Source organism: Mesocricetus auratus, unplaced genomic scaffold (assembly GCF_017639785.1).
Source record: "Mesocricetus auratus isolate SY011 unplaced genomic scaffold, BCM_Maur_2.0 Super-Scaffold_100019, whole genome shotgun sequence".
NCBI lineage: Eukaryota > Metazoa > Chordata > Mammalia > Rodentia > Cricetidae > Mesocricetus > Mesocricetus auratus.
The window spans coordinates 36341176-36357696 of NW_024429200.1; the positions used below are offsets into that span (position 1 = coordinate 36341176).

The 16521-nt window shown below is 44.3% G+C and overlaps 1 protein-coding gene across 1 annotated transcript in view; it reads left to right on the forward strand.

Annotated features, from left to right (window-relative positions):
* Cdk6 (cyclin dependent kinase 6) overlaps positions 1-16521 on the forward strand; it is a 192806-nt gene that overhangs the window by 137126 nt on the left and 39159 nt on the right. The gene's annotated exons all lie outside the window — the stretch shown is intronic.

The window sequence follows — 16521 nt, forward strand, 5'->3', positions numbered from 1 at the left end:
GCGGTGGTGGCACACGCCTTTAATCCCAGCACTCGGGAGGCAGAGGCAGGCGGATCTCTGTGAGTTCGAGGCCGGGCTGGACCGACAGCCTCCAAAACAATACAGAGAAACCCTGTCTCGAAAACCAAAAAAAAAAAAATGATTAAGAAAAAAAAAAACAACAGAACCGCGGATACAGAAGTAAAAAAAAGAGGTTTGGGGGTCAGGGAGATGGCTCAGTGAGTACTTACTGCCAAGCCTGAGGACCTGAGTTTAGTCCCAGGATGCACAGGGCAGATGGAGACCGACTCCCAAGTCCCCTGACCTCCAAGGGTCCGCTGTGGCATGCCCGTGCACACAAAGTGAAACATATGCTTGAAATGGAAGTTCACACAGGATTCTATGTGTGCTCGGTGTGCCAGTGTCTGCCGCGCATTGGAGATGTCCTCAGCAGTGGCGGGAGAGCTGTGTGCTGGCCGGGGCCACCTGCGTGTGAGAGTTGTAGTTCACGGGACTTTTAGGTCGCAAGAATAGGCAAGCAATGACAACATTCTGTCAGGAAAGCAAACGAGGGCTAACTGTGATCTCTTCTTTGAGGCGAGTGAGGAAGCCGCGTGCGTGCCCACTGAGCATGCGCGCCCACTGAGCATGCGCAGACGGTGGCTCTGCTCTGCGTAGCCTCTTTTCTGAGGAAAGAAGTGGTCGGCCACTGTGGCTTACCCTTTGTTATAGCCAGAGGAAGTGTGTGCGGCGAGCTTTGTGAAGGGCTGCTAGACCTCAGCAGGATTCACCGTACCTCACAGAGGGGATTGTGGCAGAGGCACACCTGATGGTACAGAGTGTTTCCTGCTGGCCTACTGCGTGTCCAGAACATTGCCAGTTCTCCCTTGCATTTCCTTTTCCAGTCCTTGATGTAAGAAGAAACTGAACAAAAGGCAGCTAGGAAGTAGCAGGGGTATGAGTTGAAAGGGAGTCCAGTAGATTCTAATCTAGTAATCATTTTAATAAACAAAAACCGAGGGAAGGAATAAAAATTGCGGTGACTACCAACCAGGCTCATAAGTAGGGCGTGGGGCAGCTGAGGAAGAAGGCCTTGTGTCCGCTGCATGCGTGTGGAGACCAGAAGTCTACCTCGGTGTCATCCACATGTTTTGAGACAGGTGTCTCGCTGGGTTAGCTGATGAAGCTTGGCTGGCTGGCCCCAGGGGTCTCCTCCGTTTCCACCTCCCCAGCCATAGGATTACACCTGCGTGCCATCCTGCTCTTTCTGTTGGGCTGGAGGTGCCTGCGTCTACTAGACAAGCATGTTACCAACTAAGCTGTCTGCCCCGTCCTTCAGAAAGTGTGGTCCCTGTGTGGCACTTTGGGCCTTTCTTAGAAATGTGAATTCTTAGGACCCATCCTATACCTCCTGAGTTGGGATTCTGGGGCCAGATTCTATCTATCTCTATGTGTTTTGGTGAGCCCTCCACTTGATCCTAATAAGAAACAGACTAAGAACCCCTAGATTGGATGATGGTGTTGCCAGACATGGACGGGCAGTACTTAAAAAAAAAAAAGTGTATCTCCAACACTCTCTTGGGTGCTCTGATTCGTTACTGAGTTGGACCAGGAATCCTGTCTTTTACGTGTACCTCAGGTGATTCTTTCATCCATCAAGAGTGGAACACATTAGGTTAAAGGTCAGGCATTGGATTAAGACCTAGGAGTAGAGCACGTTAGGAGCTAGGACAGGTGTTCCAGGCAATCCTGGAAAAAACTCAATACTAAGAGTCAATTAGAAAAATGCTCACTGGAATTGTATTTATGAGCCCAGAGTTTTCCTCAGTGTAAAAATGGAGTCCTTGTTTTGGGGGTGGAGAAGTCAGTTATTTTTCCACAGCACTGCTAGATTGGCCATGATTGGTGATTTTAAAAACCTATTTTTGAAGACGCTAAAAGATAAAAACTTAAGATTAGAATTGGGCGTTCATTAGTAAGATACTGGCCATATCAACCCCAAGTTGCACTTTTAAGTCTCACACATATTTACACTAAGTGATGAGTGTAAACCGATAGTCAGCTTCACAGCCTAGCTTGAGGGCTCTTGAGTAATTTGGAACATACATGAAATATCATATTGCTGGGTCATCACAACCTTTTTCCTGTAGGACATTTTCCTGATGCATTCCAATCCAACACGACAAGAACACCCCTCTTCTCACCTCAGAACTAGGACTGAGAAAGACGGCTCGGTGACGGTGGCACTCCTCTACTTTACTTAGCTGGGAGAGCAAGACACTAGCTAGAGACCCATTGGCTCCTCGGAGTATGGTCACAGGAAAGTACCCTGTCTCCTAAAGGCACTGCATAAAGGTTGAGAGAATGGATAAGTGGTTGAAGGAGGAGACAGTGGCAAAAACTGGGTCCTAAAGCTGAACAGAATAAATCTAGAAAACTGGGTCCTAAAGCCGAACAGAATAAATCTAGCCCAAATACCTAACCTTCCGGGGATAACCCTGTCCCTGGTTGCCCCTGTGAACTTGAGCATGGATGTAGTCTAAATACCTGACCTTCCGGGGATAACCCTGTCCCTGGTTGCCCCTGCTGCTTTGACTGTGACCTTGAGCATGGATGTAGTCTTTGATCTTTGCTTCTGCCTGACTCTCATTGATACTACCCAGGTATCCAGGCATGGCGTGCATCTTACTTAGGTCAGAAGTGTCCCAGTACTCCAGCGTCGCCAGGGTCCAGCTGGACTCATGATGGATGCTTTGTAGATCCTACTGAGAACTCAAAAGCCCAGGATCCCGAAAGCGTACTCTTTGATTCCTGCAGGCTAATCTAAGTCTGGGAATACTAACACCTGTCCATTTTGTGTTCTTATTGGTTTCAGAGACGTTGTATTATCTTTATTACCTCCACTGTTTTTGCTGTACACCCTTATGTCAGCTTTATTACCATTTACTTATCTTTTTTTACTTCCCTAAATCAGCTTACTGTTTTATTTAGCCTCACCCTAAACAAGAATATATAAAACCATAGCTTTGATAAGTTGGTTATTTATTTGTCTGATAGACATTAGAGTTTACATAAATATCAAGATTAGAGAACAGTCCATGTCCATCGTCCTCTAAAATGACCTCCCGCTCGCCAGCTGAGAATACCCGACGTCAGAACTCCGTAACACGACTCCCTCTAGAATGGCTGCTGTGTAAGAGGCCCACGCTTGAGGCACGGCTGTCTTAAACCCCAGTGAGGAAGAAAGTCATCGCATGTCTGATGTGTTCATTCAGCAGAACTGCCTTGTAAAGGATGGGCCGCTGTGGGTTGGCATAAGAAAACTGTTTGGGAGAGTAAAGAATTCTCAGTGAAAGCCTAAAAGTCACACCCTAGTTATTTATATAAGATCTTTTTGATGAATAATCATTTTTGCGTAAGCAAAACTTGCCATCCTCCATAACCTGGGGAGAAGAGAAGGAGCCAAGGGAGTTAAGCACCCGTGTTCTGACAAGCCCAGGCCCAGGGCCTTCACACATTATTTTACCAGGCCACATTCAGAGGCCCAGGATCCAGAGGGTGGAGATACGGACTCTTCCCAAGTAGAGTGAATAACTTTTTCAGGAACACCAAGTGTTACATGGCAGAGCCAGGAGGGAACCAAGGTCTGCCTGACGCTGTGGCCATTGATTTTTCTGCTCTGTTGCTTTTGCTCCTGATATTAGCAAACATATAAAGCCTGTAGTTTAGTGTTTTTTTTTTTTCCTGGAGTATTTTATGTATGGTTTCAAGAGAACAGCAATGATATTTTAGGGGTGGAAAAGCAGATCGCACAGTCAATAACCTTGATTTCCAGTCTCTTTAACAGTGGAAAGATTGATTGATCCTCATTAACGTTATCAATTCTATCCTAGAATTGATACCTAGGAAATCCAAGCTCAATAAAGAAGTCTTAGAGCAGATGGTTGCCAAAGATCCAGAGAGTTAAATACCATCTGTCACTATTATCTGAGTTGAATAATTGCCTGCACTGACCCACAGAAGCATTCTACAAAATGGATTAGAGCTGGTTTGTTTTGTTTTTTTAATCTTCCTCTCCAGCTCTTTGTAAATGGCCCAGCTTAACATCACATTGAGTTGTATTTTATGCTAAAACAGTCAGAAATTTGGTTTGTAGCCACATAGTTAAAATGATGGAAGGTTAGAGAGAGATGGGTGGGGTGGAGTGGTATTTAACTATGTGATAAAATAGATTAATAATCTCAACTCTCCATGTATCTATTAGTTGCCTTGTGGTCCTAGCCAAAACTGGTAGTTTATGGTTTCAAAGTTTTGGGGTTTTCCAGGTTAAAGCAAAGTCATAAAAAGAGAATGCACATTGAAAAGAATAAAATATGCTGCAAACTCTTTGAATATGGAGATTGTGGTGAACAGATAACGATTCTTAGAAATACTGGGTTGCCAGCTGATCCTTAGCTATGAAATGCCAAATGCTACCAAGAATACTATAACAAAAACAGTCACTGTTAGCAGGAAACAAACAAGACTTCATGGTTTTATGGCCCCTCATCTGGTGGCCTCTCTAGACTTGTCTTCACTGACTTCTGTGAATTAAATAACCAGCAGTAGAAACTAACAGTTTCTAATGGTCTTTTGTGGCTCCGATGGCCAGTGAGCAAATGTCTAAAACATTAAAGTGCCTTGCCAATTCTCCCATTGCTTGCTGTGTTGATGGGTCTCCAACCCTGAGTCTGCTCCCTAGTGATATCAAGGAAATGAAGTGTTTAACTGGCTGCTATCTCGGGCTTCTGAAATCTTAGTGTATAAAATGTCCACAGTTCACTGTAATGCCACCATGCTCTGCCTCTATAGAACTGTCTCCTGAACATCAGTCACACCTGTAAGTTGGCATTAACAAGACCAGCAGATCTCTCCCAATATGGTCTCTTTAAACACTGCTTGCCCCCGGGGAAGCCTCACTGTCTGTGACCTTGGTCTGTGTGCCACCTTCAGAAACAAAAACTGTCTGGGAACAGAACCGTCATTCAATGGCTGATGGAAGCAGAGGCAGACTCCCACAGCTAAACACTGAGCTGAACTCAAGGAACCCAATGACAGAGAGGGAGGACTGATGACCAAAATGGTTAAAGACCGGGCTGGTTTAACCCCCATAAACAGCTGACCTGACAAGGGTTAGCTCTTGAATCCCAGACTGATGCCGGGGAATCCAGCATGGGACTGATCAAGACCCCCTGAATGTGGGGGGTGTCAGTGAGGAGGCCTAGGTAATCTATGGGGCCTTGGGTAGTAGATCAGTATTTATCCCTGGCATACAAATGGACTTTGGGCTCCCATCCAACAATGAGAGATGCACTCTCACCCTGAACTCTTGGGGGAGGGTCCAGGCCCTGCTCTGGATGAAATGACAGACTATGGACACCCCCATGGAGGGCCTCACTCTCCCTGGGGAAATGAGGGGGTAACGGGGGGGGGGGAGGTTGGGGGGAGGGCACGGGAGGAGGGGAGGGAAAGGGAAAGGGACTTGGGATTGACTTGTGAAGCAACCTTGTTTCTAATTTAAATTTAAATTTAAAAATTAAAAAAAAACTGTCAAGGGGAAGGGTCAAGTTAGGAGACCTAGATACCAGTTAGCTGTGTCTCTTAAGGAACAGCCTGGTTGTCAAATGCCAAGTGGTACTGAAGTGTAAGATAGGAACTTTCGTATAGTAATATCACAGAATCACAGGGTAACCTCCTGAACATACTTCCCTATTTTTCCTTTATTATAAATTTAGAAATATATGTACATACAGTTTTTATTATATACAGACATATCCAAAGAAATGGTTGCACAGTAAGCCATTCAAAAGCTGTGTCCATTTATTTCATAACTTAGCTATAAGCTTAAAAACAAGTTAACAGTCATGTTCTTTGGTAAGCATCTGAAGTTTGTTCCTTTGTTTTGGGCACTGTTATAAACAACATTGCTGTAAAATCCTCACCCTTATTTTTATAGAACATTTATCCAAGTATTTCTGTGTGATGAATTCCAGAAGCAAAATTAGAGGGTCAGATAACACACATTTAAAACCTCTGCTAGCTAAACAAGATCACCCTCCAAAGACTTAGGCTAAAATCTGTTTTGATCTTAGGGGATAGAATTGAGATTTCTAAAATTAGGGAAGGTTATACGGTAGCGGGGGACTTAGCTCAGTGGTAGAGGAGCAGCCTCAGCATGTACGGTGTCTGTGAGGTTCCCCAAAAGATGAAGTTTGTGAGGACTGAAACAAGATGGTGGTGCTGTAATCTTTGGTTACCTCATCTACCCAAAACAACACCAACTGAAAACAAGTAAATACGGTAACTCCTTACGAAGCTGTTTTAAAGCTTGGTGATGAATGAGAGAGCTAGTTCAGCCGTAATGTTCGTTGTGGGCTTCCTCTTTAATCATTCGGGCAGCAGTAGGAAAGGAATTTTCCTTTTTCCAATTGAGCTAGTTCCAGGACAGCCTCCAAAAGTCACAGAGAAACCCTGTCTCGAAAAAACCAAAATAATAATAATAATAATTTCATAGAAAGGAGTCATTGGGGTACATGGAAGCCAGTTTTACCAGTCTTATCTTTAGTGGACAACAAACATCTCCTCTCCTCTTTTTATAGATGGACGGGGGGTGTTTTGTAATGATAGAAAACAAAAATTCCCAGGCCTGTGCCAAGTGATGTGAGCTGCACCATGAACCTCTGATCCAAGTTGAATCTGGTCTTGGAAATGCCATCAAAGCATGATGTATTTGATGTTTTATAGCATCCGTGCAGATTTCCTAGACAGGAGAGTAAAGGGGAGTAAATAGCGTTATTTTAGGTAATACTAAAGTCAAGGATTCCACTGTAGCCCTACATGGTTTCCTTCACGTAGAGCTAGCATTACTTCAAATGGTGAAGTGTGACAAGAGATGGCGCCTTGGAGTGATAGGTGGCACTGCATTGGGAGACTGCTGCTCTCCTTGTCTGGTACTGGGTGCCAGGCTGAGTCTGCCTCCACTCTGGGCCTCCCCTGAATGGCAGAGGGGGCATTTAGCGACTCCAGTTGGCTAGGAGTCATTGGACGTTTTTCTTACAAAGACTGGAGCGTCCTTTCCTCCCTCCCTTAACCTTTTCTCCTCTTCCTTACCCCTTGCCTTCCTCTCTTCTTCCGTCCCACTTTCCCTCTTTCTGTTCCGTCGGCTCCATCAGTTGCCCTCTCCTCTTTCATCTTATTTTAACCATTCAAACTACAGGACATTCGACATGGTCACACTCTCCTACCTTCCCTAAAAGTGCACGATGGAATCAGGTTGTTGTATCTTGCATCAGTCTGCTTGCCGAATTTAAACATACAGATACTAGAATTTACTGAAGAATAGGATTAAGAGCATGAGTTTATTATGTGGATGGGCTCCTTCATACAGAGAGGTCCATGTACTGTGAACTTGACTCTGCCACCTTTAAAAAAAAAAAAGCTACCAGAGGAAGTGATGGAATATCTTCAGGTGAACATAGATGTAAGAGTAATATCTAAAACAGGTAAGATTTATAAAATATATTATCTACTCAAGAGAGCAGTACATGTGAGTTTAAAGTAATTGTGTATGCATTGACTACAACTAACTTGGGTGGATAAATTGCTTCTCTTAGAATGAGGGGAGAAAACTGAAAGGGGAAAAAAAAAGCACAACTTTTAGGAAGAATACTGAGCAAGACAAAGTAAATTTTCCGTAGATTCAGAAGAAACAAATTTCAGAAAATCATAATTAATCAGAAAAAAATTAAAAGAAAATTGCTAAAAGTCAGTGAAACAGCACAGCTGCTGGAAGACGACCTGTAAAACAGAAAGTAAAGCCACATGGATTGCACATTGTAGACTGGTGGAAACATCTAAAAAGAGATGATCACGATGTGCCGTAACTGTACGGGAGCCAAGTGCAGTAGCAGGCGCGGCCGGACTGACGAGTTGAGCCAGCAGGTGGGGATGGGGTCACAGGACGCTAACAAGAAATGGTGATAAAGGGCGGTGAGTGGAAACCTGGACTAAGAGGCTGATGATCATGTAGTAGTAATCAAAACCATTAACAAAGAAATGTGTTCCCAGACAGAAAAGGCATGATGGATATGCAGAAAAGCCTGGGGTGTGTGGGGACGGTCACTGAAAGATGGCACTCAAGCCTGTGAGTGGGGGAAACTCAATTTGGATCAAGTAGAAAATTGACTTTCAGAAATCCTGATTCCAGAAATGGATGGGCTCCGGGGCTGAATTAATCCCAGAAGATGCCACCCCATGCCTATGTCTTGGCATCTTCAAAAACTGTCTTCAGTCACCGCTGAGTGGATGTGGTCATTCCAAGCTCATATCTGCCCACCAGAATTCCTGGATAAAGAACTCAGGCTCTGTCTAAAGAACAGTCTTGAGGTTCAACCTCAGGACTGCTTATGACTTACGTCTTCACTTAACCCGGACGTGGAATTTGATTGTCCAAGGCATTGAAGTTTAAGGAGCATACAGCTCCTTTTACAAGATAAAGGACAGAAGTGAGTACTGAGGGCACAACCGATGGAATTCACTCCAGAGACCACATCATGGGAAGAAAAGTACTAACAAGGATCAAATAAACTCATTGCAGAGTTTTACAAGAAATGCTTTTCAAAGGCCAAGCTAGCCTCTCTTTTGTTTCTCTTTGGTCTTCTTTTGTTTAACCAACAACCAGTTGAGGCTAAAGAAATCTTCAGTGAAGGCAAAAGAAAAATCTGTAGCTGAAGACAAAGGAAAATCTGTAGCGGAAGATTGCTGCATTGTCTTTAATGTATGAAGGCAACAGGAAATTTCCATAACTGTGTGTTGTTGGTTAAATATCAGCTGGAGGGCTGGGGAGGTGGCTCAGCCAATCGAAGCACTTGGTGCCAAGCCTGTTGACCTGAGCTCAGTCCCCAAGATCCACATGGTGGGAGAAGAGGGCCAGCTGCAGAAAGTCGACTTCTGACCTCACGTGTGCCCCCCCAACCCACACACAGAGTAAATAAACGACTGTAAAACCTCCAAGTATTAGTTGAATGTATCTGAGGTAACCAAGCGGAATAACAGGGCTAGAACTTGGGAGTGGAATGGCATGGTGTGTTGGATGAAAGATGAGGCTGTCCCCTGAGCCAACACTTACCCCCTCTTCCAAAGCTGTCAGGAGAGCCAGGACTCCAGCAGACCTCACCTGTTTGTACTGGTCACACTAATGACCCTGTAGGAATGTGGTTGGGTGAGGATATTTTTCAAAACAACATGTGGATGGGGCTTAAAAGCAAATAATTTCATTATGACTTATTAGTCCTTATTACGAGAATAACCCTGTAATTGGTCTTCAGAAATTCCCCCAAAAAAAGCCTCAGGCAAGAGTGTAACGTCAGATTTAAAGGTCTAATTAAATATGACTAAAGTCATTTTAGCCCACCAGTAACTAAAAAAGCAATGTTCTCTGTAAAGACATTTAAAATACAGAGAAGACTAGGTCCAAGTGCAAAACTAAAGATGAAATAGAAAGGAAGATGAATGAGATGAGAACACATTATAAAGACAAAATGGATAGCCAAATTGTAGTCTTTAAGAGACTAGGAGCAATGGTTAACTCTGAAACTTGGAATTCAGGAATTCACAATACACAGGCACATCGACTCAACATCAAGTTGGGAGAATTTGTTCCTTGTGATGGTATTACTTCTGGCATCCTTTCATGAGTTTTTCCCTTTGAAGATAGTCTATGCTAATACAAAAATCTAATTAATAAAGATTCAACGTTAGTGAAATTCTTTAATAATACAGGTTATGAAGTATTGAACTGTAAAAGCATTTGATCAGTGGTGTTCTCCTCACATGAGAATGCTCTTGTAGTATCTTATTATAGTTACTTACCTGTTATTGACATTGCAGTTTCCCTCATACCTTACCCATTGTTAAGGTATTAACGTAATTCCATGCCCGTTGCTGAAGAGTACTGCCCAGAGATTATAAACCTTAGAATAGGGAGATGGACCCAGTCTAACCATGTGGGTCTTTTTAAGTTGATGATGGGTGGGTGGGTGGGTGGGTGGGTGGATGGATGGATTGATTGATAGGGAGAGATAGATACTGTCTCAGAGTGGAGGCAGAAGAGAACATCAAAGAGCTTTCAGGATAAATAGAGCTGGCTGCTCAGATGTATCTAGGGGGCACACCAGAAAATGATGGGAGGCTGCTGGGAGTGAAGAACAGCCCTGACTCACAGCCAGCAAGAAATCAGTCAGTTCTATAGCCACACTAAAATGACGTTAGCCAACAACTTGACCAAAATTGGAAACACATTTACTCCTATAGAGTCTAGAAAGAATCCCAGCTCTGCTGGTATCTTGATGTCACAAGTTAAACAAAGAACCACCTGAGCCAGGCCAGACCTGGGCTTCAACCCACACAGAACTGTGAGATGGCCATACTCAGGTTGTTGAAGCCACTGAACATAATGTAATTAGTTACAGCAGCAATCAGAAGGCAATAAACCAACATGGGAAGTTATGGCAATAACAAATTTCCAGCAGGACACAACAGAATAAACAGTAAACATTTGAGAACATGCCACATAGGATGGCTGTCGCTTGATATCTGAGAATTGCTTACATAGTAAGGAGCCCCAGATCTGACACCAGAAAAATGCAAAGGGAGCCTGTGCTCCGCACCCGGCTAAATATATATGCACATGTGTATCATTTGGTAGGGAATACGTTTAGAGATGAGCCGCATCAACAAAGGAGCCTTGCAGAGTGCTGTAATTAAGAGTGTGGGTGTAGTGTTTGCTACTACTCGTTTATTCACTTACAGTTGGTACTGTATATGTATATGGTAACAAATTGGAGAGAAGAAGAAATTATGCAAAAGGGGTTGTTTTTGTCAGTGGGCCCAAGCTATCCTGTTTGTTTGTCTCTCTGGGTACAAGTGCAAAACTTAGGCAGTTTTTCTTTTAGGATGTGTTATTTGATGTTTGTTGAGCTCTAAAGGCTACTTGCTTACACAAGACTTCATCCCAACTTGAAGATGCAATGGATCTGTCTGCAGTATAAATTACTTCAGCAACACAGAAGTGCGCTAATGTACACTGTAATCCCAAAGGTAGCTAAACACACAGGTTGACACTGTGATACCAGATTGCCTGGGTTTAACTCTCAGCCCTTCCATTTAAACATAGACCAGCTGCTTAGCTTCCCTGTGCCCACTTCCCCTTTTAGTGAAAACTGATAATCGTTAAATACTCTAGATAGCACATTGCTTTGAAATGAGGGTTGCCTATAATTGTGGTTGCTGTCCTTTCCTGAAATGTGCAAATATTCCAGAAACTGGGACTTTCTGGCTCTTAGACTCAAGAAGTCCCCAAATTAGACATGGTCTAAACATTGTATATGAATGAAATAACCAAAACATCAGTCGCCAGTCAGCCCTCCCTCCCCCTCAACTGCCCCCCAACTCTTACTTTCCACTTCAAATTAGTAAGACTTTATACATAATATTGGCATTGTGGCAATAACAACAACAACAGATACTTAGAAAACTCAAAGAATCATGAGAACATAATACTTTTTAAAACCTATATTCTAGCCGGGCGTTGGTGGCATATGCCTTTAATCCCAGCACTCAGGAGGCAGAGGCAGGTGGATCTCTGTGAGTTCGAGGCCAACCTGGTCTACAAGAGCTCGTTCCAGGACAGCCTCCAAAGCCACAAAGAAACCCTGTCTCGAAAAACAACAACAACAACAAAACCTATATACTAGCCAGGCAGTTTTACACAGGCAGTGGTAGGGCACACCTTCTGGAAGCGGAAGAAAGCAGTTCTCTGAGTGCAAGGACACCCTAGTCTACAAAGTGAGTTCCAACATAGCAAGGACTACACAGAAAGATCCTGTCTCCAACATACATACATACATACATACATACATCAAACCTGTATCCCACCAAACTGGAAACCATAAAATGAATGGATCAATTTCTAGATATATATGGCCTACGGAAATTAAATCAAGATGAAATAGTTAATTTAGACTCATTACATTCAATGAGATAGAAGCAGTAATTAAAATTTGTCTAACAAAAACAATGCCCAGAGAGCCAGACGATTCAGTACAGAATTCTACCAGACTTTCAGAAAACCAACACAATTCCTCCTCAAATTATTTCACAGAATAGAAAAGAATGAACATTTCCAAATTCTTTTTACAACAGCCAGTGTTACCCTAACCCCAAACCAGATCAAAAACAAGGAAAAAAATCTGTAGGCCAATATTCTTAATGATCATAGACCAAAGTTTTCAATAAAATACTTGTAAACTGAATTCAGGAACACATCAAAAACCGTTTGATTACTTTTTAATTTTACATTCCCAGAAAGTACTTAATAAGTGATGTGGATTTTTTAAAAAATTAATCTAGATGTAAGAATTAATTCAATATTGGCCTTAGCATTATTCTTCCAGCTTGGCTCATGGGAAATGAAAACCAAGGGCTACTGGGACCTTCTCAATGAGCATGCTTTTCAGTTCCTTGAAAAACTGACCAGATGCTATGCTTACGCTCTGAGGAAGTTAGTCCAGAAGTGAAAGTTAGGGAGTTAGACTGCGTGCCCAAGCCTGGCAAGGTGAGCAGGTTAGGCCATGAGCGTGCGAGCGCCGTGCTACATGACTGGGGGTTTTAAACTAGGAGCGTGGGGAAAAGACAAGCACTTCCAGAACTGCTCTAGAATAACAGAGACCTCGTGAAGTTGGTCCGTAGGCAGCCTTTGGAGGTGTTTGGTTGACTAATTAGCAAGGACTTACTTCATGGGGCTTGCTACAGAAATGGTGCGTGGCGAGGAAAGGGAGGTCCGGCTGCAGTATGCTTTGGGAAACCGTGGCTCGCCTGCACATTCACTGTAGGGCTGGGCCGGTTGCTGCCCTGTGTGAGTCCTCTCTGTTCACTTAAACAGCGTGTGGAGAGGAAGCCACACTTCCAAGCAGACAGCTGGAGTGAGGGAAACCGAAGCCGGAGACCGAACCTCCGTGAAGTAAATAAGCTGAAGAAAAGACTTGGGAGGTCATCTAGTGTACTCATAAATCCCAGCCATTACCAAAGATGAAAGGGAAGTCAGAGACATGAGGAACATAGGAAAGAGTGTTCCCCAGCAACACCCCCCCCATAGGCCTCTTGACTTTGTGGGAGGAGCAGCAGGGCTTCCCAGATGGCAGAGCCAGCACTGAGAGGAGCTTGCTTGCCCTAAGACCCCTTTAGGAAATCCTGTTTGTGACGGTGGCTTCACCACGGGGCCGTGAGGATCCCTCCCGTCCCCGCAGAGGCACCCTTCTGGACAGAACTCTGGTTTCTGGTGCCCAGTTTGAAATCTTACTATCGTGTGCACTTAACAAGATAGAAACTACATATTGGATGAAGCCCGGGTCAGGCTTTATTTTGCAAGCATTTACTTATCTTCCTCTTGCCGATGAAATGCTGGTAACTTAATAGCCTAAAAACAAGATAAGTCTCGTCATTTTTCCCGTGTGGGTATACTGAGCAATGACATGGCCGTTTTGACTGCCTTTTAAAAAGCTGGAAAGGGCAAACCCATGGTGCTGTTTCTCTGGCATTGCATGACTTATCTTAAGAGCCTGGGAACAGTAAATGCAGCTTAGAAATGCATGAGGGGTGAAAACACTTCAGCATCTACAGCAAGGAATCCAGAAGGCTCTGTCCCCCAAGAGCTACGTTTAGATGAACAGTTGAGGCTGACACTTTGCCTTTTGCTGTTTGAGTGCTGGGGTGTCAGAGTGGACTGTTAGTTTCCATGTGGGGGCTTACGAGATGAGATTTCCCATCCCTTGCAGACAGGTGGTCAGGCTGTTACTCACAGAGAGATCTGGCTGGCTGCTGGCCTCTGGGCACAGCAGCATGCCATTGCAACACTGGGGATCCCCACGACCTGTGGCCTTACAGTCCAGAGGCCTACTCTGACGGCCTTGGGTGGGGACAGCTTTTGCTGGTCAGTGTCCCTTCTGTGCCAGGAGATCCTTCTGAGGCTGGAGCCGGGAAAACAGTAAGATGGCTGCTCCGATAATGAGTCTCTCCTCTCTTCCCAGGATGGCCCAGGCCTTTCAAAAAGAACTCTGGCCTTTTCAGGTTCTGCACGTTACTTAACAGGTCCTGCATTTATTACATGAATCAAGAGCAGATTTCACAAGGCCCATTCCTGTGAGACTAGGTCAGTCAGTCATTAAGGTAATTATTTAGTAGTTAGAGGAAATATTATGATTTAAAAAAATGTTGATTTCTGGAAGCCTAGGAGTAGAGGTGTCCGTATCCATTTTTTCCCATGAAGACAATTCACAACCATTTTATAACCATCTTTTTAAATGGGGATAGAATCATAATCTAAATCTTCTATGTATTAATGATATTCCCTTCTTAGCTGTAAAGAGCCCCTGGTTCTAATCTCAACACACCCTGGAGAGCTTCTGCTCGCGAAGACAGAATGCAACAGAGGACACCAGACCTCCGTGCTGTTGCCTCTCCTCTGTTTGTCAGGTTGGAAATCTGAGGGAAATCTGAGGAAGTTAGATCAGGACTTCCCGGTGCTGAATGAAAATCCCTCTTGATTTTAGGTTGAGTACCGCATCCAAGCACTGCTCTGACGTCACTGATAGGAAAAACTGGACCCGCTGCCCTGTCGTTTGCTTTTGTGCTTGTCTTTGTTTTGCTCAATAGCCTGTGTGAGTCTGCCCTTTGTTCCTCTAGGCCCCTCTGGGAGTAGTTCATATTTTTTCATCATCTTTCCTAAAGCTGATATGACAGTTCCACAGGGAAGAAGCCAGTAACCCACTTGGATGAACTCGGCCGCAAGCACAGTGCCTTCCTTTTATCCCAGATTCTGGAGCGGTTGTGTTGTTGTTGTTGCTTGGGTTTGGTTAGGTTTTTTTGTTTTGCTTTCTATATTTAAAAGCAAAGAACAAGAAAAGTCCTAGACTTAGGAGTGAAGTGCTCACTTACATTTGTGGTGTTTACACAGTGTAAAGCCTTCATTATCAAGCACGTGGAACCCAGGTTGTATTCCATGGATAAAAGGGAGGATACTTCATCCGCATGCTGCTGATCACCCTGACTTCAGGTCACTGTTTTAACCCTCAGCAGAGTTTCTTTCATTACGTTTGTCACTTCCTTGGTAGTCTTTTTTTTTTTTTTTTTTTTTTTTTTTTGGTTTTTACTAGACAGGGTTTCTCTGTATTGTTTTGGAGGCTGTCGGTCCAGCCTGGCCTCAAACTCACAGAGATCTGCCTGCCTCTGCCTCCCAAGTGCTGGGATTAAAGGCGTGTGCCACCACCACCCAGTTCCTTGGTAGTCTTTAACCCTACATTGTAAGCCTAACAGGGCGGTCTTCCCCCTAAACTCAACGCCATGAAGAGCACATCCCTGACTCCCGTGTAGCTACTGAGCAGTGAACAAACTGCTGAGCACTGTGTGGCCAGCTTGGCTCCAGTTCTTCGTGGGCTTGAAGACCCTGGCTCCTCATTATCACCGTCTTTATTTCCTATAAGCAGCTAAAAAAAATGAGAGCTACCTGGTCTTAATGCTGTGCTTACTGATGGCATTTGACCCATTGACTTGTCTTTGAGAAAGGCATGAACTTTTATGGTTTTGATAGTAATGGCCTCTGTTGTGGTTTGAATGTGAACTATAGCCTGCAGTCCCTCCCATGTGCTTGAACGTTTGTTTGAATACCCCACCTGCTAGTTCTGTCTTTGAGAGGCCATGGGACTCTGTGGCCTGACTAGCAGAAGCTACTCAGTGAGAATAGACCTTGAAGACAATATCCACTCGAGTTCCTGCCAAGCACTCAGGTGATCCACTAAGATGTGAGCAGTGACGCCTGCCATAGGTCATGCAAGAAGTGACATGGGCAGGTTCCACCACCCCAGGCGCAGCTGTTCCGGTCTGCCTGCCTCACCATGGAGAACTCTGTTCCCTGAAACCATGAGCCAGGATAAATCTCTGTCCAAGTGACCTCTCTGCCCCTGATTTTGGCTATTGTGATGAGAAAAGTAATGGATACAGTCCCATGTCCACTCACAGTCACACAGTCTTCTCTGGAGGATACAGAACAGTGAGCCAGCGGTGTGAGCCAGCTTTGCAGCCTCCAGTGCAGTCCCCTGTCGCTTCTTAGCTAGGTGACGACTCATCACTGACCGTCCTTCAGCCTCAGTTTCTAGTATTAAATGAGGCTATTTAGGCATAGCTCCCATACAGTGGCACTTGGGTCTAAATAAACTGGTTCTCGTCCTCTTAGCTTTCTCTTCTGGGTTCTTACTCAGTAGCAATGATTATTGTTATCCGTGTTGTTAAAGCACACGTCTAGAACAGGACAGCCTTATCAGTGGTAACATCAAACATGAGGAGAATTCAGGGTCAAATTCCTTGGGCCCTGCAGTGCTGAGATTCTAGACAGCACCCAAGTCTTAGGAGTGAGACTTAAACTTGGGCCACGGCACACTAAGCGTCGTGGCC